The following is a 25,798-nucleotide window of genomic DNA, read 5'->3' as shown; positions in this document are numbered from 1 at the left end:
TTGAGTTGTATAATTAGCAGGCTAAGGGACCAATTCATCATTAGAGGTATTCTTGCCCTCTGCCCCCAAAGACATGGATGATGAGGTATCATATCATCTAAAGTTTTTTGGGGTGCTTCATCATGGTGTAGAGGATCTTGAGGATTATGCCAACAGTGCCCTGGCATGATTTACCATGCTGGAAAGGCCTTCAAATATAAGTAACCCCACCATGACTCTATCTTTGGCCTTCTTGGTGATTTCATCAGTCAATTATAACCCAAACCCATTTGCAAACCTTAAACCTTATGTAAATGTGAATTGTGATGATGATGTCACAGGTGACTACTTCATGAAGCAGCCTGGTATCATTGAGAGAAGGATTGGGCTTTCCTCAGCATTGGCTGTGTGTCCCTGATAGAGTCACAAAACCTTACATCAATAGTCTCATCTTTAAAATGGGGACAATAACAGCACCCAAATTTTTGGATTGTTCCAAGGTTCAAATGGGGTAGTAGTTGTGAAGTGCTTAGAAAACCATATAGACATTAGCTATTATTAATTTTCCAGTCCCTGAATTCCAGGTCTGCATCTCTAGCTGCTGTCTGCAGGACATCATCTCCAAGGAAATACTACCAACACCTTGGACAAAGTCATCTCTTTCTCCATTAGCCCCTTTTTGCCAGTGTCCATAGTTTTAATGATAACACCAGGATTCCTTTGATAATAGGCTGAGCTCCAAACTTTGGACTCATCTTTGACTTCCTTCTCCATTATTTCCTGTGTCATGTCCTACTGATTTGCCCTCCATGATAGCTCTACTTTTTGTCTCTTCCTTTCTTCTCATACTGAGACCACTCTAGTCCAGGCTTTCATTACCTTTCCCTGGGACAATTGTAATCATCTCCTAAATGATCTTGCTTCTTTTCTTTCTTCTTACAGTCCATTATTCATAGAGCTTCCAGAGTAACCCTTTCTTTCTTTTTTTAATTTTTAATTTTATTTGTTTGTTACATTAAAATACCCAAATAACTCTTGCCCTCCTTAGATAAGGTATCATTTGACAAAAAAAAAATATATATATATATATAAAACTATGTCTTGCTTATAGAACAGGGGAAATATTGCCTAGTATATATATTTACGTACAGGAAAGGAATTTTTGAAAAAACAATAGATAGAAAGCATTGTAGGATGTAAAACAGATAATTTTGAATACATTAAGTTAAAAGACATTTGTATAAATAAAAATAATGTAGCCAGGAGTAGAAGGAAAGCAGAAAACTGGGGAGGAACATTTATAGACAACTTCTCAGATAGAGGTCTCATATCTAAAATATACAAAGCACTTTGTCAGATGTATAAGAATATGAGCATATGAGCCATTTCCCAAATGATAAATAGTCAAAAGATATGAACAAACAGTTTTGGAAGAAAAAAATCAAAGCTATATGTAACCACATGAAAAAATGCTCCAAATCATTATTGATTAGAAAAATGCAAATCAAAACAACTTTGAAATAACATCTTGGAATAACCTTTTCAATATATCTACCACAGCTGGAATTATTGGTGCATTATTCCCTCTGAATAGTTGGTGGCCAGTGGCACAGGTTTGTAATGGCAGCCCCACTCCCAAGAATGTCTTTAACATTGGAGAGGCAAAATGGATTTGGAGTAAGGATGACCTAGGTAAGGTTCACATTCAACCTCAGATATTTATTAGCTGTGTAAGTCACTTAACCTTGGTAAGTCTCAGTTTCTTCATTTTTTTATTTTTTTATTTTTAAGGGGTTGAAATCAATGGCCTTTAAGTGCCTTTCCAGCTTTATTCTAGGATCAAATCATCTCATCAGCCCATCCTCTAACCCATATTACTTTTCTTCAGCTAGGTAGTATGATGTTTCTACAGTCAGGGAGATGAGTTCAAATCCCACCTTAGACACTTATTTGCTTTGTGACTATAGCCAAGTCACTTAAATTCTTATCTGCCTCAGTTTCCTCAACTATAAAATGGGGATGATAATAATAACACCTATATCCTAGGATGGTTGTGTGAAACATGATATAATATGTTTGAAATGCTTAGCATGTTGCCTGCCACCTTGTGAGTACTTAATAAATGCTTGTTCCCTTTCTCTTTCCCTTTACAAAAACTTCAAGTGGCTCCCTATTTCTTCTTCTTTTTTTTTTAATCCTTACCTTCTGACTTGGAATCAATACTAAGTATTGGTTCAAAAGTAGAAGAGTGCTAAGGGTTAGGGAATTGGGGTTAAGTGACTTACTCAGGGTCACATAGCTAAGAAGTATCTGGGGCAAAATTTGAACCCAGGACCCCCCCCCCCCCCCATCACCAGGCCTGGTTCTCTATCCAGCCCTTAACTACCCCTCTTCTCAAATAAAATACACACTCCTTAACATGGCATTTAAGGCTTTCTATAATCTGGCTCTAGCCTTCTCTTCCAGCTTCATTTCAAATCATCCCCCCTTCAACTCTTCATGTTTTGAGCAAACTAGCCTACTAGCTATTTCCTGTCCAACCTCCAAGCACCTTTTCCTCCTTCAAGATGGCTCAGGTGCCATCCTCACCATGAAGCCTTCCCTCAATTCCCCACTCCTGCTGACAAGGACTGTGTCCTCCTCAAAATTTCCTTCAGTATTTTATCTGGATCTCCCCTCCCCTTTACTTTGACTTACATTTATTTGCGTGGAAGTCGTAACCTCCCAGTAGATGGTAAAATCCTTGAGGACAAGGATGCAGTATTTGGAACACAATATCGATACTAAATAAATAAATAAATATTGACTGGATGGAGCTTAGTTGTCTGTCTTTCAAGGACCAACCTAGCTAAGTGTGAAGAGGATCAGCACCAGAGGGTTGATCACCAGATGAGATGAGTTTTTTTTTTCCCCCCCACAGTAAACTGTAGAGAAAGTTTGAGCCAGCATTGGTGGGGAGATCATGGACACTAGAGGAATCACAACGAAGGGCTGAAGTATAATGATGATGGCTAATGTTTTTGAAAAGGTTCTTCCAAAAATTGCCATCAGTTACTCTTCAGCCCTTTGACCTCAAAACTGAATGATCCTTTAGTGTTAACTGGGCTACCATGATGAGCATGATAGCCTGCAATTAGTGAGAAGCCACTGGGTGTTGGTAAATATTTTAGAGATGCACTGAACTTAATACCTAGATTGGGGGATGAATTGGAGACCTTAAGATTCAGCCTGATTTTGTAGATTCCTAGAGATGAAATCAGGCAGAAAGGGATGACTGTCTGCTCCATTTTTAATAATGCACTTAAATTTAGAACTCCAAATGTCTACACTTGCCAGTAGTCACACTTCTAGGGGCCCATGCATTGAAGACATGCAGCTGTGTTTATCCATTTATTTAGATTCCCTTTTGCATATTCAAGTAAACGGGCTGCATAGTTCAATCACAATTCTCTCATTTTTCCCTTTTTTATACCAAAAAAAAAAAATCAAAGCAGAGAACTATCCGGCATTATGGCTGACTCTTTCAAAATACAAAAATCAGGAAATTGAACATTATAGTCCCACAGTAATCATGAATCTGCTCCATTCCCCATTCTATAAAGTTTGCAATGAAACTCAACTATGGCATTTGTGGGAATGTGATGGGAGAGATGCTTTTTTCCCTTTAATTGTTTAAAGGAGCCATCCAGTTCTAGACACATGTGCACACATACACAGAACACTCACATCATTTGGGGATTGAGTCCTTTGAAGATATAGTTCTGTGCAAAACATGAAATTGCTTTGGATTCCTCTAACCCCACTTTCTTTCCAGTGGCTGTATGAAATAGGAGACCTTTCCTGATCCTCCCCAATTGGTAGCACCCACCTGCACTGATTTGGCCTGTTTCTTGTTTTTATTTGTATGTGTACATGCTCTGTCCTCTCCCAACTTCCAGTCAGAATGTAATGTCCCTGAGGGCAGGAATGGTTTTCTTTTTCTCTTTGCTTCTTGGGCCAAGTGGAGTGATTGGCTGAACCATAAATTTGGAGCTGGAATACAAACCCTTTACTTTGCAGATGGAGGAACTGAGGCTTAAGGAGTGACTTGTCCCAAGGTGACATAGGTCACAAGCATCAGATGTAAAATTCAAACACAAGTCCTCTAACTCTAGAATCAATGTTCTCTTCTCTGTACTATGTTACGTCTTAACCCCTACCTGGAGACCTGGAGAGGTTTAATGACTTCCCTAAGGTCATCAACTAGCACATATTGAGGCAGGATAAATGTCTGTTGAATTACATACAATTTACAATTATCCAATCAATAATAATATTAGCAATGTTAACAATAGCATTTATATGGCATGTTAAGGTTTACAAAGTATTTTACAAATATTATTTAATTTGATATTTATGACAAACCTGGGAGTTAGCTGTTATTATTGTCCTCATTTTACAGATAAGGAATAAGGTTAAGTGACTTGGCCAAAGTCACAAAGCAACTGTCTGAAGCAGGATATGAATTCAAGGCTTCCTGTTAAGATGATTTGAGGACATTCCTAAGCACCCAGGCTAACATGCCAGGCAAAGCATTGATCCAAGTGCTAAGAAAGGAGGAAAACATTAGATAGTCCTTTCTTCAAGAGGCTCACATTCTGCTAAAGGATATGATGTGTACAAGACGAGTAAATGCAATGCATAGAGGAAAAAAAAGTCCAGAAGGAGCCGGCCCTAACTGGAGAGTTCAGGGAAACCTTGTCTAAAGGGTGAGACAGACAGCAGCTGAGTGCTGAAGGAGGCCAGCATTCCAATGTGCAAGCTTGTGCAAAGTCAATGAATTGGAAAATGGAGAGGCAGGGAATGAAATGTTATGGGCAGGGAATAGACAACAGACCAATTGGAAGAGCCAGCAGAACAGGAATGGGATTCAGTGAGGGGAAAAAGAATTAGAAATACATGCATGTAGTCATTCGTTCATTATGTGATTTATTCTACCTTTCATTAAAGCCCTCCAGTGTCACTGGGGAAAGCAGTTGACATGGATACCATATTATACAGGTTAAAATACATAACATTTTGTTGTTATTGTTCCATCATGTCCAGCTCTTTGTGACCTCATTTGGGGATTTCTGGCAAAGATACTTCAGTAGTTTGCCATTTCCTTCTCCAGCTGAGGAAACTGAGGCAAACAGGGTTAGGTGACTTGCCCAGGGACACACAGCTGAATTAAGTGTCTGAGGCTGAATGGGAACTCAGGTCTTCCTGACTCCAGTCCCCGCTGTTCTATCCACTGCCCCATTTAGCTGTCCCAAATATGCAATAATTTGCTTTTTGGTTTTTGTTACTTCCTGCCCAGGAGAATAAAGAGGGCAAAGATGGCTTCATTTTTAAGGTCATGCCTAGCACATATAATAGATGCCTACATACTTGCTTGTTGGCTCATGGAAAGTACCACTTAACACTTTATCCAGTGCCTTATTGAGACTTAGATGTGCCGGAGAATTGTAGAGCCTTTCTTTGTGAACCGAGTCTCATCAATAGCATCAACCTGGATTGCCAATCTGCCCTAGAATGGAACCCCAGAATTGGGAGCACCCAGGTGCCCAGTCATCTCTTGTAGGGGGAAGTCCTTTGTGGCTGCTTTTGTAGTGCTTCTGGGCCTCGCTCCCTTTTGGATTTCCAGCCATTTTTTCCGAGCCTTGAGGCAACTGGAAGCCAGATTCCCTGAGCAGTATGGGAGCTGTGATCCTGGACAAGTCACTTTCCCGCATTTGCCTCACCTGTAAAATGAGGCCAGAGAAGGAAATGGCAAACTGCTCTAGTATCTTTGCCCCGAAACCCCAAATGAGGTCGCCAAAAGTCGGACAGACTGAAAAACAATTTGACAACAAAATCATGCCTATCATTTGAGCAGGACCGCCCCTCCCCCTTCCCCTCCTCTCTCTTCCTCTTCCCCCCCTCCCCCTCATCCATTCTCTGTAGCCCTCTGTGACCGTGTGGGTGCTGCCCTTCTTTCCTGAAATCCCTCATCTGCTGACTGACATAAATAACGCTTTCCGCAAGCAAGCACCCAGGAGAATCGGATGACGGAATATTTTCCGAACTGTCATAACAGGGTACTCGATTCAATGTGATTACCAGCCTACTCCGGAGCAGGGTGCAGGCTGTGTAGATATCTCCAGGCCTTCGGCTGGCGTTTGCCATTGCCATGGAGACAACATAATGACAGACAGGAAGCAAGAAACGGCGACTTACTTTAAATAGAAAGCAGTTCAGATGAAAAGCAAAATCAATCCTGCCCCGCACTTGATGAAGCTTTCTTCTGAAGTGACTTCTTAAGCACAGTGCGCCGGGCCTTGGCGCAGCCAACGTCAGATCTCTCTTTGTCTTCTCCCCTTGCTACAAGGCGAGAGAGACATCTCACTTGTTTCCGGGACCCCGAGGAACTCTCTGATTTCTTATTTGTCTTCCGAGGCAGGGACTACTTTATTACAATTTAGGGCACGTTCGGAACATTGCCCACCGGAAATTGGAGCATTACTTAACCCAAGGCATGAATTATGCAATTATTAAGCCCCTACTATATATGCCAAGCACCGTGAGTTTAAGAAATAAATACAAGACGGAGAAGCATAGATTTAAAGTTGGGAGAGATCTGAAAGGCCTTTGGACCCAGCCTATTGTTTCACAAGGGATCAAAGAGAGGCACAAAGATTGAGTCAGTCAATGAACATTTATTAAGGTCCTACTTACCAGGCACTGAGCAAAAGCTAGCCCCTTGCCCTCAAGAATCTCACAATCCAATTGATTTGCTCAGGCAAATAAATTGCACTGGCAATAAATAGCAGAGGGACATTTGATACTAAAAGGAGGAGAGATCCGGGAACATGTCCTGGAGGAGGTGACCCCTAGAGAAAGAGGAGCCTCAGGGTTTGTTTGTTTTTGTGACTTCTGTCACATTTTCCCCATAATTCCTTGAACTTGTAAAGGTTATTTTGCTTCAAACACATTCTGACGAGATGAATTGTTTGTATGTTGCAAAATTGTAACCAACTGAAAAATGGGTGAGGCAGGAGAAAGAGGATTAGATTGGACTGGAAACTATCTACTTGGTTCCTCCTCAGAAATATACACAGAAGGGATCCAGGTGACATTATCAGTATGTGATATTATTTATATATTGTTATTTTCTCTAGGGAGTTACTTTTTAATATTTTCCATTTATTAAACCTCCTCACTAAATTTTTTGCACTTATTTTTTCTCCCTCCCATTTCTCACATCTTCAAACTAGGGAAGAAAAAAACAACAAGAAATGTTAAAATGCAAATCCACATATGTGGATAGTGAAGCAAAACAAATATCTAAAATTGTATGTCTCATTCAGCAGCTTGATTTATCAGCTCCTAGTTAGGAGATAACATGTTTCATCATGAGTTCTCTGGAGTCTTAGTTGTCTTTGCACTAATCAGAATTAAGTTTTTCAGAATTCTTACAAAATTGTGATAATCAAAATTATTCTGGTTCTACTCACATCCCTCTGCATCTGTTCATGTATCTTTTCACTTTTCTCCAAAACCATTCAGCCTACCTTTTTCATGGAGTAATATTCTTCCATTATATTGATTCCCCAACTGATTCTGGGACATTTGCAAATTTTTGTTTTCTCATAAAAGATTAATTTAAGTCCCTAAAGGGCAGACTATAGTATTTCTTGCCATCAAGTCCCCACAGCCTAGAACAATGGCTGTTACGTATTTAGAGATTTTTTTTAATCTCCAGTGCCCACCATGGGACCTGGAACATTGTAGCCATGTAATAAATACTTGATTGATAAATAAATGTTTCTTGAATTTCATGAAATTTTATTTCACCTTGAGGAAAAATGTGGAATAGTTTTGATCAAACTAGTTTACCTCAAAGATTAGGATTGATGATAGAAAATATATAGCATTTACAAACTCCATTCTTTTCTCAATTTTTGCTATAAGAGGACCAAAGTAAATGGTTGTTGGTACTGTTTCTTTCTCAGTCTAAAATGGATCATTTACTCATTACCAAAACTCACATTTTCTGTTGTCATGAATAATGTTTTGTAAATAATAATAGTAGTAGTAGTAATAATAACTTAGTGAATTCTTAAATTTTATTGCTATCCAGCACCTCCATTTAGTAATGCATCCTGCTCCCCCAAGAGAGCCACCTTTTACAATGAAGAATAAAGGGTGATATCGTTCACCAACACTAAAAGAACAAAAAAGGATGACATTAGATTCAGTGTTCTACACTTTTAGCCCCCTACTTCTGCAGAGGTGCCAAATGAGGCAGCCAAAGACCATGTCTTAAGTATTGGTATCAACTAAAGACTTGGAGCCACTTGAAATTTGAAAACATACATTGGTTAGATTGAATGTCAGTCACCAGGAAATGGGAACTCAGTGTGGACAAGGAAATGTATGCCTAAAGCTCAGAGATTGAAAGGAATTTTTAAGATGAAAGTAAACCTTTTGCTCATATTACATTTTATACAATGTGAGCCATCCCCGAGAGGCCTCAGGGTACCTCCTGTTATCACTTTGGTTCCTACTAGTTATACTGCTTTCTAATGACTAAAAAGTATTACTAAAGGACAAGCTCTGTGTCTTCACTTAGCTTCCTTCCCTACATAAGGATGCAGGTAAACACATAAATGGGATGCTGGGATTTAGAGCCCTGGGGAGCAAATTCTAATTATACTTTACCTTATTCCAATTAGTCTTATTATATAACATACATAACAAATGTTTTATTAGCAATGTATGGCAAAACAACAGACTCCAAATTTAGTCCTTTTACTGAGTGCAATTAAGTGTGATCGTCTTCAAATCCAGAAAGTGAACCTATTTTAAAGACTCTAAGGTGTGAAAAATATACTATAAATTTATTATTATTAAGATCTTTAATATTTTTCCATATCAACTTAAAAGCATATCAGTATTTCCTAAGAGCAAAATTGGTTAGAAATGTTATATTTAAAAGAGTGGATGCCATAAACTGTAATAATTAAAATGGTTGAGGTTGTAAACTGTAGTAAAATAGTGGAAGTCTTAATTTGTGGCCACTAAAAGAGTGGGTGAGTAAATTGTGACCGCAGGAAATATGTTTTCACTACAGTGTCTTGTTTTTAAATCAAATATAAGGTGGTCACCAGGGAAATATTCCCAATTATGAATATACCCAAGCCAACTGGGTTTTATAGAGAATTTAATTAATTATATACAGTGAGGAATTAAAGAAAGAGAGAAAAAGAGGGATAATGAGAAAAGGATAGACCGGCCCAGGGCAGCACTGGCCAACCCAGGCCTAAGTCCTAAAAGAAAAGGTCAGTCAGTCAGTTATCACTCACCATAAGATCTGTTCAAGGGAGGATTCTGGGGGACAGAGTCTCCCCAGAGGGAATTCCAGCCAGAGTCAGCCTCCCTTGAGAGACCTCCTTAGAGCTTGTCTCTCCAGAGCCTGTTCCTTCTCAAGAGCCTCTTCTCAAGAGATTCCTTTTTTTATATAGGGGGTTTTCTCCTATGTCACCTCCCCTAAGTTCTTCCATCTACCAATCACAGTAGACGTTTTCCAAAGGACAGCCCATTCTGAATTCACAGCTGAGTCGACTAATCCCTTTAGTAAGTTTGAACCAGAAAAAACTTCTGAATAAGTTTTCACCTCTTTGCTCCTGGCAAGTTTACAAGTTGCCTGACCTTTAATAGGTACTTAGCACCCCATTGTATTAATTCTAAAAATAGGCATGGCTTAAAGAACTTTTTGCCTCATTATAAGTATGGGTTTAAGTACTTTCATTGTTTAGCAAGGAGTTTTCTCCCCTAAAGCAGTCTTAAGTATGGGTGGAGTAGAGGTCCTCCCATTTCTGATCCAAGTAGAGTTCTCACTGTCCAAATGGGGAATGTTCCCAGTAGGGAATTATTCCAATGGAGAATTCCCCAATGGGGAAATTTTTAACATTCACAAGTCTGAGAAATTTCAAGATTCACAGAAATGACAATGGGGATAGTATAAAATAAAATGAATAATTAGGCTACTTGATATTTTCACAAATGGATCCCACTTCTTATCTCTAATGTCCAGAAGCAGACAGTCCTTGGATTTATCCAGCCCTACTCTCTTTCTTAGAGTTCTAGTCCCCTCCAGAGTTGCCTAAGTGATTTTATCCAAAGCCTAGGTCAGCCCATGTCACCCCTCCCTCCCAACCCTCTCCCTGAATAAACTTCTGTAGCTCCCAGAAACCAACAAGATAAAACATAAAGTCCTTTGTTGGCATTTAAAAGTCTTCCCAACCTGACTCCTTCCTACTGTTCAGTTTTCCTTCAATTCACTACCATCCGTGCCTTCTGGGTCTAGCTAGCTTGATGTTCCTCAAAAATATAATAGCCCATCTCCCACCCCATGCCTTTGCACTAACTTTCCCCTGGACCTGGAATTCAATCACATATCTGGTTCTTGGAATCTCTGGTTTCTTTCAAGACTCACCTCAACTTCCTCCTTCTTCAGGAGGCCTTTTTTTTTAGCACCTTGTATGCTAAAGTCATATCATCTGAAGTTATCTTCCATCTACTCTGTATGAATCTTGTATGTACCTAACTATTTAGATATTATGTCCAACATTTGAATGTCAGCTCCTTAATGGCAAGTCCTGTTATTGCCTTTCTTTGTAATCTAATCCTTATTACAGTGCCTAACATTCAGTAGGTGCTTAATAAATTATCTTTCAATTATTTGGTTGATTCTGTCATTCATTTAAAGCCAATGAATCTCAATGCAACATAAATAATAAAGCATATGAAAGAAAAATACATACCCCTAGGAGAATATAAGCTCCTTATGGGGCAAGGACTAGTTTGGATTTTGCATCATATAAATAAATACCCCAGTATCTGGCAGATAGCAAGTGCTTGAATGTTTACTAATTGCATGAAGGGAATTCCCAAAGACCTCATAGGGTAATCGGTACTCACTGGGTGCTTAATAAAGACTCTTTGAATAATTGGATGATCTAATTTAATTCACCAGACATTTATTAAGCATCTGCCATGTGATATATCCTAGAAAAGGAAAATTAAAAAACAAAACAAGAACTGTTCACAAGGAGCTTATATTTTGCTCCTTAAAACAAAAGTCAGTGCCCCGCAATTTTTATTCTCCATGAAATCATGGTGAATCCATCATATCCCATCTTTAGTCTATACCTGGGCTTGACTTGACAAAATAGCATGTTACTTGACTCAGGGGTATTGGGCCAAGTTGTTCATAAGGCCTGAAATGAAACAAGCCCAAGAGTGAAGCTCTTAAGGTCTTTTGGTCACCAAGAAATATTGCATTGAATTTTTAGATGTCAGTGCTTGAAGTATCCACTAAGAAGCCCTTGTTTCTTTGGGAACCAGAAAATGCTTTCAGAGTGGCAGCAAATCTAAAATGGTCTGGAGTCTTTTCAGGACTCCTGAAATCAAAGTGGAGCAATGTGGGCTTCTTTGAAGCTATTGCACAGGCCTGAGCATTTGGAAACAAGTTGTGATTGTCCTGATTTAAAACTTCTCTTTATCAAAAGTTTGCTAAGTACCTCTTAATGCTCTGTGTTTTGGCTAATTTCCATAAGGCACATTGATCATTGGTGGGTTCATGAAGAAATATGTAGAAAGTTAGCCATGAGGTGGCATTTTAATACAATTTTTATTGTTATTTTGTAAAACTATGATCAATTTTGGCTGGAATTTCTCTCCTATTTCCAATTTGACCAATTAGGTTAATTCAAACAGAAAGTTCATTTCCTTCCTTTGTTCCACCTCCCTATTTTCTTTCCTCCCTTCCTTTCTTCCTTCTTTCCTCCAGCCTTGCCTGTGTCCCTTCTTCCTTTCCTCTCTCTTCTTCCTTCCTTCCTTACCTTTCTTTATCTTCCCCCTTCCCTCCATAGAATCTTCTCTTAAAACAAAGCAAACACTAACTGATGTGATTATTTGTGGAGAAGGGCTGTCACAACCATTCTGGTAATCTTGGCATCCATACTCTCTCCAACTCAAGGCTATCCACTCCTAAGAAAGGAGGAGGGGTCTATCATTTCTTCCTTCCTCCAGGACAAAGATCTATTGTTGGGCTGCTTTGTCATTTTCATGTACTTCATTCCAGTCACTGCACATGAGTTTCTCCTGATTCAACATTCTTCAACATACATCAATTCATTCCTCTCATTCCTCTGAATCCCTCGTGTTCATCATTTTTGCCTTTCCCCAGTCAGTGTGGCATCACTTTCTTTTCAGTTTTGTTTTATTTTATTTTATTTTTTTTTTGCTACTACAAAAAGGTCTGTGATGAATATTTAAGTTGATATGAGGCATTTCTGTTTGTGGTCTTCTCTGGTTTCACACTGAGAATCGACTTTGTGAATTCAAAACATCTGACTAGAATGATAGCTATTCTCACAGAATGCCAAAAAAAGAAAGTCAATTTTCATGAATTGTCTAATGAGGATTATCTGGTTTCAATATCAAATCCAAGACCTATGAGATAGGGTATTAGAGAGAAGGGCTCTAGAAGAGACCTGGTAGTATTTTGACATAGAAAACCACAAATGAACATTATCTATGTGGTAGTCTATTTTCATTTGTTCTGTTAAACATCTCCCAATTACATTTTCATCTACTTGAATACTCCAGTTCCACTCCCTTCCAAATGCTTGTGAGAAAACTTCTGTGCAAATGTTAAACCATTATAGAAATGTGAGTTATTATTATTATTTCAGCATTCCTAGAAAAATATAATTTGCCCTCTGAAAAGGAGTAACCAAAATGTATTTTTTCACCCCTTTCATCCAATAGTCTTGAAGTATTTGAATTTTAGTATGAGTTCAATTCCTACTTTTCCACTTGACACTGAATCAATCAACCTCTCTGGACTACAGTTTTTATCATAAAATAAGGGAGTTGGACTAGATAGCCTCTATTGTCTCTATAAATTTATGATCCAGTCTCTACTCCCCTTGAATTTTCTAATAATGAACATCCTACCTCAGATCCAAGATGATTCTGGCCTGTAGGAAGAGGAAACAGCCAAGCATCCATAATCCTTGTGATCTAGAGGGTTATCCATCTTTGGTAGTCCCTTTGGGGTAATTTGGTTGAAATTTGGTGTTCCAATACCCATCAGTTACTAATTACTTACTCTACGTCCTACGAATGGGGAGTACAAAGACAAAAATGAAATAATACCTGTCCTTGAGAAGTTTACAGTGGACTAAAGGGATCTTTTGAGCACATGGTTAAGTACCTACTATGTGTACTTGAAGTCATTTCTAGAGGCCAAGGGTACTACCAACCAGTGGGCTGGAGTGGGCATTGTTTAGGAGGTGGCACCCATACTGTGCCCTGAAGCAGCTAGAGACTCTAAGAGGGAGGCATGAGGAGAGAGTGAATTTCAGACTGCAATAGCATGGAGGTCATTGATGGGGTGTCACCTAAGGAAGGACAGAAAATGGATGTGGAGAAGTAACAGGAAATACATCAGAAAAGCCAAGCTTTTCCATGGAGCTATTGTCCCTTTGGGAACAGTTTTTCCTTGTAAGATGAGAAGAATGTGAAATCTGAAGAGGTTATTAATAAGGAGAGAGATTTTAAAGAAACATCAATGATCGAAAGCCAATAAGAAAGAGGGATCTGGACAGAGTTTATGGATTTTGTTTAAATTGATTCATAAGTGTTTACTCATTTGACTGAAGAAGAGCTGCCTAGTATGGTAAAAATGATACTCAACTTAGCTTCTAAGTCTCACTTCTCTGTGAACTAACTAGTATAGAGGAAGGTTTAAGCAACTAATTTTATCTGCCAAAGCTTTGATTTCATTATCTGTTGGCCTAAAGAAAAATCACAGATTCAGAGATGGAAAGGACCAGTCTGCCCCTCACAGACTTATTAGAGAAATGAGCAGACTGGCATCTTTCAAGGGGAGGTGGTACTTGGCTCATGTCACACAGTTCGTAAAGAGCAGACCTTGGGTTTGAACTTGAGTCCTTTGACTCCAAATCCAGCACTCTTGCCACAGCCAGGGTCACTCCACTTCCTGCCAGCTCTACAACTCCTCTGAAGTCTATTCTGTGAGTTTGTGATGTAAGAGGCTTGCTGCTCCTCCAAGCCAAGTGACATTGGCTTATTTCCTCTTCCTGCTGTGCTTGGCTTTGGGGACAAAGACAAAAATGACAAACAGTCCCTGCCCTGAGGGAGCTTTTGTTCTCCTGAGCTTTGGAGCTGTGCTCACATGGGCCAGTTAGCCTCACTTTTCTTCATGGATATCATTGGCTTTACCCAACGGTCTTGCCAATGCATGCCGTTAATCACAAGAAGAACAACAGAGGGGAAGGTGACTGAGTCCACCACAGCAAAGTAAGTCTTCCCCTCTTAGCCTTGACTCCACATAGCTGAACACTTAGTCCAAGCCCATGAGAAAGAACCAGGAAGGGCCTGAATGGAAGGGACCTGCAGTGGCAGCTTACAGGTCACCCATCAGCTCCTGCTGCTTCCAGTAAACCAGTGCCCAAGGAAGCAAGTTAGAAAGTTAATCCTGTCCAGGGATGGGGAAGACATTAAAAACCAACCAATGGGGAGCACAAAGCACCATTACTGGGGTGGGGCAGGGAGAGTCTCAAAGCACATGCCCTACTAAAAGAGTGGGAAATGAGTGACATCTTCTCATCCGAAGGACAGTAAAAAGGAAAACAAAAAAACAAAAACCAAAGTCTGATGGCTTTTGATGATTCACTAACTCCTGCCCCCACAAAAGGCCTGGAAAGTCAGTTGGCTTATTCGGAGGCCAAAGCAGCCTCAGCAATCCCAAGTCTCTAACTTACATTTAAGATATACAAAGCTTCTTATTTGGACCATCCAACAATTCTGGGAGGTAGGTGTTGTAGAGTTGTTGCCCCATTTTACACATGTGAAAGTGGAGGTTCAGAGAACTTGTGATGCTGGTCACTATAAAAAGTAGACTTCCTGGAAATGTCTTTGGAACCAAGACCTGAGTTCAAGGCTCTCCTCTGACACAGACTGCTGGGGTGACCTTAACCTGAGTTCTTTGGATCCCCAGAGCTTAGCACAGTGCCTAATATTATAAAATGTGTTTAATAAATGCTTCATGACTGACTGATAGACAGTCAGTTCACCTCTGTGCTCAGGGCAATCATCTTAAGACTATGCAAAGAAGCTGATGGCCGACATTGGTACAAGGAGTTGATTCTTGAACTGAGAATTACCCATAAATCCCCAATACAATTCCATACATACATGGAAGCACACACACACACATACACACACACACACACACACACACCCTTATTTTCTGACTTAGAATCAATACTGCATGGTGATTCCAAGGCAGAAGAGCAGTAAGGGCTAGGCAATGGGGGTTAAGTGACTTGCCTAGGGTCACACAGCTAGGAGGTATATGAAGTCAGATTTTAACCTAGGACCTCCTGTATCTAAGCCTGGCTCTCAATCCACTGAGCCACTTAGCTGCCCCCAAAGCAATAAATATTGCAAATAAAAATTGCAATGAAAATTATGCAAGACTACATACATATATACAAAACATGGTGGACTTGCTTGAAATCTACTACAGGGGAGAAGACAGAACTTTGTTTTTTCCCTGTGCTGTACAATAACTTGACTCAATTCAGCAAGCATTTATTAAATGCAAACTGTATGCTTCTTAATATCCTGGGTGCTGGGGATACAAAGACAAACATAATCATTTGCTGCAAAGAACTTATATTCTCCTGGACTCTAGAAGATAGAAGATATGCCAATGACTAGATGACTAGGGGAAGAAGAAAGTGCTGGCACCTAAGGGGATCAGGAAAAGCCAAAGAATCTTTTTTCCACTCTTAGGTGAAGATGACTTTTTATTTGTAAACTGTGTTTACTGGATATTTTCTGAACATTTACAGAGTTTTTTAGAAATTTGTTTTACAACTCCTTTTTTATTTTTATCTATAAGTCTAATTTCATCAGAGGCAGGAACTCTTCATGTGGAAACTCCTATCTACCAATGCAAGTTGTCTGTAAATTTATAATCTTTGAAAATTGTCTAGGACAGAGGGATCAAACACTGGGTCACCTGGTTAGTGTAACCTATAACACTCCTCAGTGCAATGAACCACATGAAATTGTAACTAGGAATTCTGTTACTTTATGGTTTTCCAAGTCAGTAAATGGAGGGTGTGGATCCTTTTGTATGGTTTTGAGGCTTTCCTTTCTATTTGACACCACTCATCTTGGGGCAGAGGGAAATGACTTGCCCATTGAGACATAACACTTATAGGGCCAAGGTAGGATTTGGCCTAGGTCTTCCCTACTCCAAAGTCTGACATCATGTCAGCTACACGTCACTGATTCTCATATATGTATGCCTCCTTAAATTTTAGGTTCAGATTGAAGTATTTATTATAAGAACCTGTGATGAGTGAAAATAAGAGGTATCAATCCATTTTATAACAGGCTAAAATTGAGACTCTCTTCTAAGCTGATAATAGCCAAGTAAAACTGAAAGTTAAGACTGTCATTCTAGCTCTGACTCATCAACTCCAGGTATTTTAAGGATCTAAGAATTGTAAATAATCATAAACACACTTGATGTGTGGTAACATCTAGATAGGTAATGGCATCTGGTGAATAAAAGTAGGATTCACTTTTTTCTTTTATCCTTTGCTTAAAAAATACTTCTATTTTATTCTCATGGGTTCTCTGTATTTAATCTCCCATTTATGTATAAACATTTGGCTTAAAAAGCAGAATTTTTTTAAAGGTACATTCAATTGATCTGTTATAGTAAAATATCATTGAGTTATTAAAGAAGTCATTTTGTGGTCATCTGAGAATTTAATGACCCATGATGGTTTTGTGTCTTCCCAAAAAGCATTGGTTATTTAAGTCCAGTGATCAAATTAATCAGGCCAGAAATAAGCCATCTGCCACACAGTTGGAAATCAAGATGACTTTAAACAGTTATTTTTCCACTTTTGCCCAGTCCTTCATCAGTCCCCATTTTTTAAAATCTCTTTACCTTCCATCATAGAATCAATACTGGCTATTGGTGCCAAGACAGAAGAGGGCTAGGCAAAGGGGGTTAAGTGACTTGCCCAGGGTAACACAGGTAGGAAGTATCTGAGGTCAAATTTGAACCCAGGATCTCTGGTATCTAGGCTTGTCTCTCAAACCACTGAGCCATCTAGCTGCCCCCTCCCCATTTTCTTTATAGACTTTAAAAGTTTGATATCTCTGTCCTCATACACAAATGCTTGATTTGACTTTTTAACTGTTGTTCAGTGATTTCTCACTATAAATGTAGCTTGCTATTATTCAGAATGATGGTGCTTTCATGTCTTTCCACAAAAGATTAGAAAAACTTTGTAATTCAAAGTGGAGTTGGTTTAAAGATTATCATGTCAGGGGCAGCCAGGGCACTGTGGATGAACACTGGCCTTAAGAATCAGAGGACTGGTCCAAATCTGGGCTCTGCATTTTACCAGCTGTGGGACATTGGATGAGTCATTTAATCTTTTGAGTCTCAGCTTCCACACCTATAAAATAAGAGGGTTAAAAAGTCTAAGATCCCTTCGAGATCGAATCTATCAACCCAGTGGCAGGAATGTTGAGAACTCATCCGATCCACAAGAATTTACTGAGTTCTTGGTGTTCAATCAACACTGTAGCTATCAGCCACAATGGGGGAACATGAAATAATTTACATTCTGGCACTCTGTTTCTACCTACTCTAAAACACTCTATTACGTTTATCATTGGCCATAATGAACATCTGTGCATAATGAACATTTAGCAACTTTCCTCTGTAGAACTCTTTTCAGACTTATCTGTCTCCTAGATTTAGATAAGGTGCCCCCTACTTATAAAAGAGCCCCTTTGGGAAGCTTGGAAAGAAATGGCTCCTTTAGCCTTTCATTTTGATGACAGCAACTAGCAATACATTTCAATTCAGTCAGTCAACAAACATATTTTAAACATCACCAAGAGAAACCTACTACCATCCCTGCCCAGAAGGAGGATACGCCTTGTACTCATATAAGTGAGTGTAATAGGGGTTGGAGGACCAACTGGCATCCTGGGAGTTCCATTTCAGAGGGACAATTATTTCCTGTCTCTGACCTGAGAGCTCTTGAGGATGACTGGGACATTTGAGTTAGAAAACAGAAGTGAATTATTCCCTTGACCTCTGAAAAGGAGATGAGGAAGGCTGAGCTCAAGAACTGAGCAGCAACAGCAGTTAGAGAACAGCTTCCCAAAATCACTCAGAAATGGATCCAGAAAAAAATTCTGATTCAGAAAGAAAGAATTGATGGCGTAGATGCACCAAGTGATGGAAGAGATGGAAAGGAAAATGTAGAAGACTGGCCATATATCCTTCCTCCCTCTCCCCAGCTGGGCATCTCTGTTCAGAAGACCATGGGCTGAAGCTAATGGTTCTTCCAATCATCCTTGTGTTTGTCCAGTAACAGACATTGATACATATTCTCAGGGCAACTAGGTGGCTCAGTGGATAGTGAGCCAGGCCTGGAGTCAGAAGACCATGGACTGAAGCTAATGGTTCTACTAAATGTCCTTGTATAGGTCTAGTAACAGGCACTGAAATATACTCTTGGAGCAGTTAGGTGACTCAGTGGATAGTGAGCCAGGCCTGGAGTCAGGAGGACCTGGGTTCAAATTTGACCTCAGACACTTCCTAGCTGTGTGACCCTGGGCAAGCCACTTAATCCTATTTGTCTAGCTCTTGCTTCTCTGTTACAGAGTGGTTACTAAGACAGAAAATAAGGGTTAAAAAGAAAGAAAGAAATATACTCTGCTCACTTTTTTTATCTAAATATTTCCCGTGTCTTGACTTTTGCCTCAATCATAAAGAAGTCAGAAGTTAGTGTGAGACCAAGATAAATTGAAATCAGACCCGAAAGCCAGGCCTCTCCCTGAATATTAGGAATTTTCCCTACTGAGAACTCTTTCTTGACTACTGTGATTTGTACATTTTTTTGTCTTACATAAACTCCATTAAGCAGCATAAGTAGGGACTGCATGGACCTGAGGGTCTGGACAGACCTGAGGGTCTGGACTATTGCCCCTGAGTAAAATCCTGAATGAATTATGGAACCCCACTGATACTACTTTTATACAACAGGGATGTTCAAGAGGAGAGGAGAGAACCTCATTGTGGGGCATGGAACCTGAGCTGTACTTTGAAGGAAATCCGGCATTCTAAGAGAGAGAGCTAAGTGGAAGAAATCACCTGTGCAAAGGCATTGGGGTAGTGGGGAAAGGCAGGGAGAGATGGACTTTGGGGTCTCTAACAGCAAAGAGGGAAGACTACTAGTCTGGGAAGTCAAGGCAAGGGACTTCAGCTGTAGTCCTAGATTTGCCACTAACTAGCTTTCTAGATGGCTGTATCCCATCTAGCTCTAAAATTCTATGATCTGAGACAGGATGTAACTTTGACACCCTTATCTAAAGAAGCTGAGGGCCAGAGAGACTGTGACTTTCTCACGTAGACTTGTCATCAGAAAGGCAATCCAGAGGAAATACACAGACAGACAGACAGAGACACAGAGAGAGAATGAGAGAATGCATGAGCGCACATAGAGAGCATCCCAAGGTTCTGGGGGCTTAGCCCAAAGTGCCTGGGAAAGGTAACTAACTACCTGTCCAGAAAACCTCAGATCAAACCTAAGGACATGGAACTCAAGCATAATTCTCCAGGCTGGGAGACAACTGATTGCATTTATCCAAGGACTGGGTTCAGAAGGACCTAGAAACACTATTAATCAGGTTTCAAGAGCAAGTCTCATTATGAGAGTACCTACCAGGTAATTGCCACCAGTGAATTCACAAGAGCTCTATAGAATAGCCATAAGATCTTATCCATAACATAACCCCCCTACCTAACTCTTACTTGCCTTTCCTTGGAGAGGCGGGGACCCGCCGATACCCGCCGATACCCTGGGATCTTGGCAGCACTGACTACTTATGTTGGCATCTCTGAGTCCATTATAATTGTATACTGTAACATATGAGGGAGTATCCTGTAACATACTTGATTAAGCCAGGTTTCTGTTCTGATAACCAGGCAGCTTCTTTGAACCCAATGAGCCGCAGGGCCAAAGATGTGGTCCTCACTTCTAATGGATAAGAGTATAGGAGGGAACTTCCTTGGCTGTGAAAATCCATTAACTAACCACAGTCTTATTATATTTTAGATAACAGCAACAATAACTCATATTCATTGAGTGTTTTAAGGTTTACAAAGCTCTTCAAGCATTTATTCATTGCCTACTATGAGCAAAAGCCTCTCTTGGTGGGTAGAGGGGGCCTCCTAGGAGAGGGCTCCTGTTTAAGTCCAGCCTCTGCCACCCATTAGGTGAGACAGGTAGTCCAATTAGAAGACTAGTGAAGGTGAAATTGTTGTTCAGCCTGACACTTCTTGGTAAAAATACTGGGGTGGTTTGCCATTTCCTTCTCTAGCTCATTTTACAGATGAGGAAACAGGGTAAAGTGTCCAGAGTCTCATAGCTAGGAAGTGTCTGAGGCTGGATTTGAACTCAGGTTTTCCTGACTCCCAAGACCCTAAGCACTTCACCAGGTATATTAGAGGCACAAAGGGATGAGATTCTGATTGGGTGGATGAAAGCAGGAAATGCCACGATAATTGAGGAGACAGCTATCTCACTTGATTCTCAAAACCACCCTCAAAAGGTCATTATCTTCACTGGAAGAGAGATGAAACTGTGGCCCCTAAAGGTTGTAATTTGTCTATCTAGGGTCACAGAGCAAGTGTCGGTGACATGTGTCCAAACCAGGCCTGACTCCAAGGCCCTCTACCACATTCCAGCTCCTGGGAGTCCTGGATCTGTGAGTCTGGATTTCATGCAGTGGAGTTTGTACCATGACTTCCTTTAAAAACAATCCCATCCCATCTTCTCTGTGTGTAAGCAGAATGAATGTTCCAAACCATCTGATAGCTACTCTGACCATTGACTAACTAGGAAGATTAGCCCCTAGACATTCATTTCTAGCAAAATCTGGGGGTTTGCTCATTTGGTTTTAATAAATTTCCATTCACAATAGGAAAATTTTATTTTCTAAAACCCAGAAAAGTAGTTACACACATCATAATGCTTCTTTGTTATTGTCATTTTCTTCTGAACGATTGAATCTTGCTATAGATTATTTATTTGTGCTTTTCAATTGACTTTCTGTGAACAGACAAAATGAGATCAGAGACACATGGCAAACCAATTAATTTCAACAAAGAAAATCAACAATTTCATTACTGGGCTATTATTTCATTTTAAGAAAGGTTTTGTCTCCCCAAGGCAGAATAATAGCCCAAGCCAGATTCATGAAGACAAAGAGAGGAAGAGGCAGGCTTTGGGGCCCCATTTTCAGTCCTTTAGAGGAAAAACTGCTCCTCTTCCCATCACAATCATCCAATGAGAGAGACATTCTGTTCAGTAAATGAACACCTTTTTTAAGGTCAGTACAAGTGCCCAAGAAGCCAGAGCCCTCTCAATCCTCCACCCAAGTACTGTGCCCAGACTGGCTTCTCCGAGGGCGGCCGGCTCACCAGCAGGGGGCCAGATGATTGGGAGCCCCGCGGGATCCCAGGCCGTTCTAGGGGCCAGGTCTGTTTGTTTTGGTTTTTGTTCTGTCTCCCCCCCCCCCCCCCCCCCCCCCGGCCTAGGGAGCCGCCTCCAGGCTGCATCCAAGCAACACGGAGATGCTCACCTTCCAATTTGGAGGACCGCTCTAGAGATGAGAAAATGCAATCCTAGCTCTGGCTTGAGGACTGCCCCCTCCCCCCACCCCACCCCCATGAGCCCTCCAGAGGGGCCAGAAGGGCCCAAGTGCTGCCTTTGCTATTTGCATTTTCAAGCCTTTGCCCCACCCCCACGGGAGGGTAGTTTGGGGCGCTGCCTCGATCTTCCCTGGGCTCCCCTCCCGAAACCTACCAGTCTGGATGGGGGAGGGGCCCTTTCGGAATTTCTTTTTCTGCGGGAGGGGTTAGCTCTGCGGTCCCCCGCCGGGGAGGAGATCTACGTAGTCAACTGAAATGAGTTTATACCCTGAAAGGCAACTGACCTGAACAGACAGAGAGCCCGATTTGTCAGGAAAACCAGGGTTCCAGTTCCTCCTGGGCTACGTAAGGACCGTGATCCTATGCCAGTCTCTTAAACTCAGTGCCCCCGGGGCCAGAGCGATCTGGCCGGTCCAAACCGGAGGATTAGGTAATTGGGAACTAGTTAACAAAATAAAGGAAAACTACAACAAAGCAAATAATGACATTAAAAAAACGAGCCCAAGTACGGGCCGCAAGGGATTATGGATTATGGATTATGGATGGATTAGTGGCCCCAGTTTCTATTTGAGTTTGACAGCATTGCCCTAGGCAACTCGGCTACTCTCTGACAACAATCCAACCAACTTCCGCTTCAGTGAGACTTTAAGCACTCTACTCGGGTAATCGCATTTCATCCACCCGGCTGCGCGAAGGTAGGGCCCGCGTTTCAGGTGAGGAGACTGAGGTAGTCACAACATAAGTGCCCGGTCCAGCGGTCAAAGAGCTAACAACTGCCAAAGGAAGGATTTGAATTAGAAATGAAATGCCTTCTGGGTGGCTAAAGTTTGGGTGAGGGGAGTTTCCCACGCCGCGGCAATCAGTGGACTGGCCATTCAAACAAACGCGGATGTTGCATGGAAGCCTTGCCCTCGGTACCCTTTGCGGTGCCCTTTTGCCATCCCAATTGTGCCTCGGCATCCTGTCTTCCTTATAGCTTGGACACTTTTTTCTGGGCAGGAGATGTTTTCTCTTCGTACCACTTCCCCCTCCCCATCCCCCAATCCTGAGCTGTGCCTGGCATTTGGATAGGCATCCGCCATGTAGAAGTCTGGTTCCTCTCCCGCCCACCCCCAGCCCAATATAATTTACTAAAAGTACGGCTTCTGGGCGGGGAGCCTTGCTGGAGCTTGGTCTCGGTGTACCAAGACCCTGCATCACCTACAGCCCAGACTTCGGAGCCTCCCCGCCTGCGCCCTTTGCTTTAGCAAACCCTCCACATTCCAACGTAGGAGAGCTACCCCCACCATGCCCTCCTTGGGATAATGCCCGGAGCGAGGCAAACTCCCGCTGGTTTGGCAACTCGGTCCTTGGGTTTCAGCCCTCCGAAAGGGTGTAGGCATTGGGGATTCTCTGCGCCAATGATTGCGCTGGGGCAGGGGAGTATGTAGGAAGCCCTCAGCAAAGGGGTCCTTGGTAACTTCGTCTTGGTGACAGATGTCCTCCAGCAATCCCGTCCATCCCACTTTGGGGGCGTTGGAGGGAAAGGGGTCCGTGGGCTAGGTGAAGGGACGCCGCAGGACTGCAAAGAGAAGGCCTCCCGTCCCGCCCCGGGGAGGAGCCAGAGGGCCCGGGGATGGCACCCGCGCCACAAGTGGCTGCGCGTGGGTAATGAGAGAGTTGGAGGAGCAGGAGGAGGAGGCGGCGGCCCGGGCGGAGGAGCGCCAGTCGGCACTGCGCCCCGCGGTACGCGACCAGTGCCTCCCCGCCTGGATTCATCAATAGCCCTCCCGCCCCCCATCCCTAGCATCTCTCCCCCCTCCGCAGCAGCCCTTCCCTTCTCCTCCCCGAGCCATGACGCACAAATCCCGTTGTGATCCTAAGCCAGAAGCGATCTGCAAAGTCGGGTGGGTGGAAATATCGCCACTTGTAAACACATGGAGGAGCCCAATGGGAGGAAAGGAGGAGGGGGTGGGCACGAGGCTCTCGCCTGGTGGGGGGGGGGGCGCGGGTGGTATGTGAATGGCTCAGGCTGGAGCAGTCCTTCCTGCAGACAGTCCCTGCAGGCCATCCCCTGGGGCACTAGCGCCCACCTGGAAGGGACTAAGAACTGGGGGCACCCTGCTGGCCCTGAGGGGAGGTGAGAAAACAAGCCCGAGGGGTGAAAGGGAGAGCTGCGCCTAGGGGAAGGGTGTGGCGCAGGAGTGGGGGAGCCCCGTGGAGCGAGCCCCTCCCTTTCTCTCTCCCTCCTCCCCCTCTCTGCGGGGGGAGCCGGGCGGGCGCCTGAGCGGTCCCGGAGCGAGCGGCGGGCGGTACGCTGCGCTGGTGCGTGCGGCTGGCTGGCGGGCGGGCGTGTCATTCGCTGCGCCCCTGGCGGGGCTAAGGAGATAGCTGTGGCTCCCGCTGCCCCCGCTGCCACAGCCACGGAGTGAGGCTGAGCCGCGCAGCGCCGAGAGGCGATCGAGGGGAAACCAGGTCACAGACGCGCAGACACACACATACACATACACACACCCGCTCACACTCATGCCCACCCTTGAACGCCCAGACAGGGAGCAAGAACGCTGACTACGGAGGAAGGGGTGGCCCGGGACCTGGCCGGGCCGGGAGCGGCAGCCCAGGCTGAGCGCAGGGCACAGGGGTGGGCTCTGCCCTGGGCTGGGTCAGGTGAGAGGCGAGAAGACCCATTTCTAAACCGAACTTGGTTCCTGCGCTAAGTGAAGTGCCCGGGGCAGGAGGCAGTGTTCCTTCCTCCAGCTGTTTGGGCGCCTCCAGGTAAGTGACCCAAACGTCGGAATTATCCGGGACGGGCCGGAGCCGGCCCAAGGTAGAGGCTGCAACCCAAGATCGGGGCGAGCAGCAAGCCTCGGCGCCCCGGGACCTAGTCTGGCAGGGCATTAACTTTGCAGGAATCCTGTCGGCTCGCGCTTTCTCCTGGAGACCTTTATTTGGACTCTTAGACGGCGGCTCAGGCTCCCCGCTTCGCTCGGTCGGGAGGTGGTAAACAACACCGCTGCCGCCCCCTGGGCACTCTGTGCAGGGCCACTGGCGAGGGGGCGGGCGGGCAGCCTGCGCCGGCCCGGGACGGGGCGGGCGCTCCAGCTCGTGCCCGCTCCGCTGGGGGCCTGGGCAGCGGCAGCGTCTCAGTGTAAGGGCAGGCGGGCAGCCAGCCCATCCCGGATTACCTGCTGCTTTCGCCGGCTTTGTGGGAGAGCTCCTGATCCCGAGACTGGGAGGAGGAGGCGGGGGTGGGGGGTGGGGGTGGGGGAGAAATGGGGAGGAAGGGAAGGAGGAGGAGAGAGAGGAGGAGCCGCGGAGAGACTCCCCAGCGTGGTGCCAGCGGAAAGGGGCGCCCGGGCTCGTGCTGAGCAGGGGAGCCGCCGCCGCCGCCGCCGAGTGCGGAAAGGGGCGGAAGGGGGGCTTGCTTCTTTTAAGAAATGGGGCCGCGAGCGCCGAAGCCCCAGAGCCCCAGCCCTGGCGTTGACAGTCTCTCCTGGTGTGAAATGTAATTTGGCATCTTGGCCGACTTGGTGCGGAGTGGAAGTTTCCATGATGAGTAAGTTCTGTGACAGGGGATTGATTCGGAAGAGGTTTGCTGCCTGCGCGTCGAAAGCCCCCAGGGCTAGAAGCTCCCTGGCCACCCCCTGGCCACCCTGTCCCAGCTTGCCCCTTCCCTTCTAGGGCGTCCCTCCTTGACGGGGGCCTGTCCGTGGTCACTCCCGCCCCTCAAAGAGTACGTGGGAGTGAGTGTCAGTAGATTGTTCAGGGTTGCGCTTGGGCTTTTCTGGATAGAGGGTTTCATTCTCTGGAGGGAGCCGCGGGTCTCTCAGTCGGGCGGTTCTTGTAGTTTGGTCTAGTGGGTATTGGCTCCTCCTAGATCCTAGAACTTCCGAGCTGGAAGGAGCCTCAAAGGTTAGGTCGTCCAGCCCCCTCGCTGGGTTGGGACTTGCCGGAGATCTGTGGGTAAATGACAAATCTGGA

The 25,798-nt window shown here is 43.5% G+C and overlaps 1 protein-coding gene across 12 annotated transcripts in view; it reads left to right on the top strand.

Moving 5' to 3' along the window:
- The window catches only part of THRB (thyroid hormone receptor beta), a 468,459-nt gene that overhangs the window by 6,984 nt on the left and 435,677 nt on the right, over window positions 1–25,798 (top strand). For 2 of the 12 annotated variants that reach the window (XM_056800351.1, XM_056800348.1), the window contains exon 1: window positions 23,522–23,724. The exons of 2 other annotated variants lie outside the window; for them this stretch is intronic. The gene's annotated coding sequence lies outside the window, so the exon portion shown is untranslated. Of the gene's footprint in view, window positions 1–23,521; window positions 23,725–23,852; window positions 23,958–24,090; window positions 24,593–25,235; window positions 25,374–25,798 lie in introns of those variants that run through there. 8 more of the 12 variants (XM_056800354.1, XM_007505175.3, XM_056800352.1 and 5 more) reach the window with 6 other exon arrangements.

The sequence above is a fragment of the Monodelphis domestica genome, chromosome 5 (assembly GCF_027887165.1).
Source record: "Monodelphis domestica isolate mMonDom1 chromosome 5, mMonDom1.pri, whole genome shotgun sequence".
In the NCBI taxonomy this organism is placed as follows: Eukaryota; Metazoa; Chordata; class Mammalia; order Didelphimorphia; family Didelphidae; genus Monodelphis; species Monodelphis domestica.
This window is presented reverse-complemented; position numbering and strand designations above follow the sequence as displayed.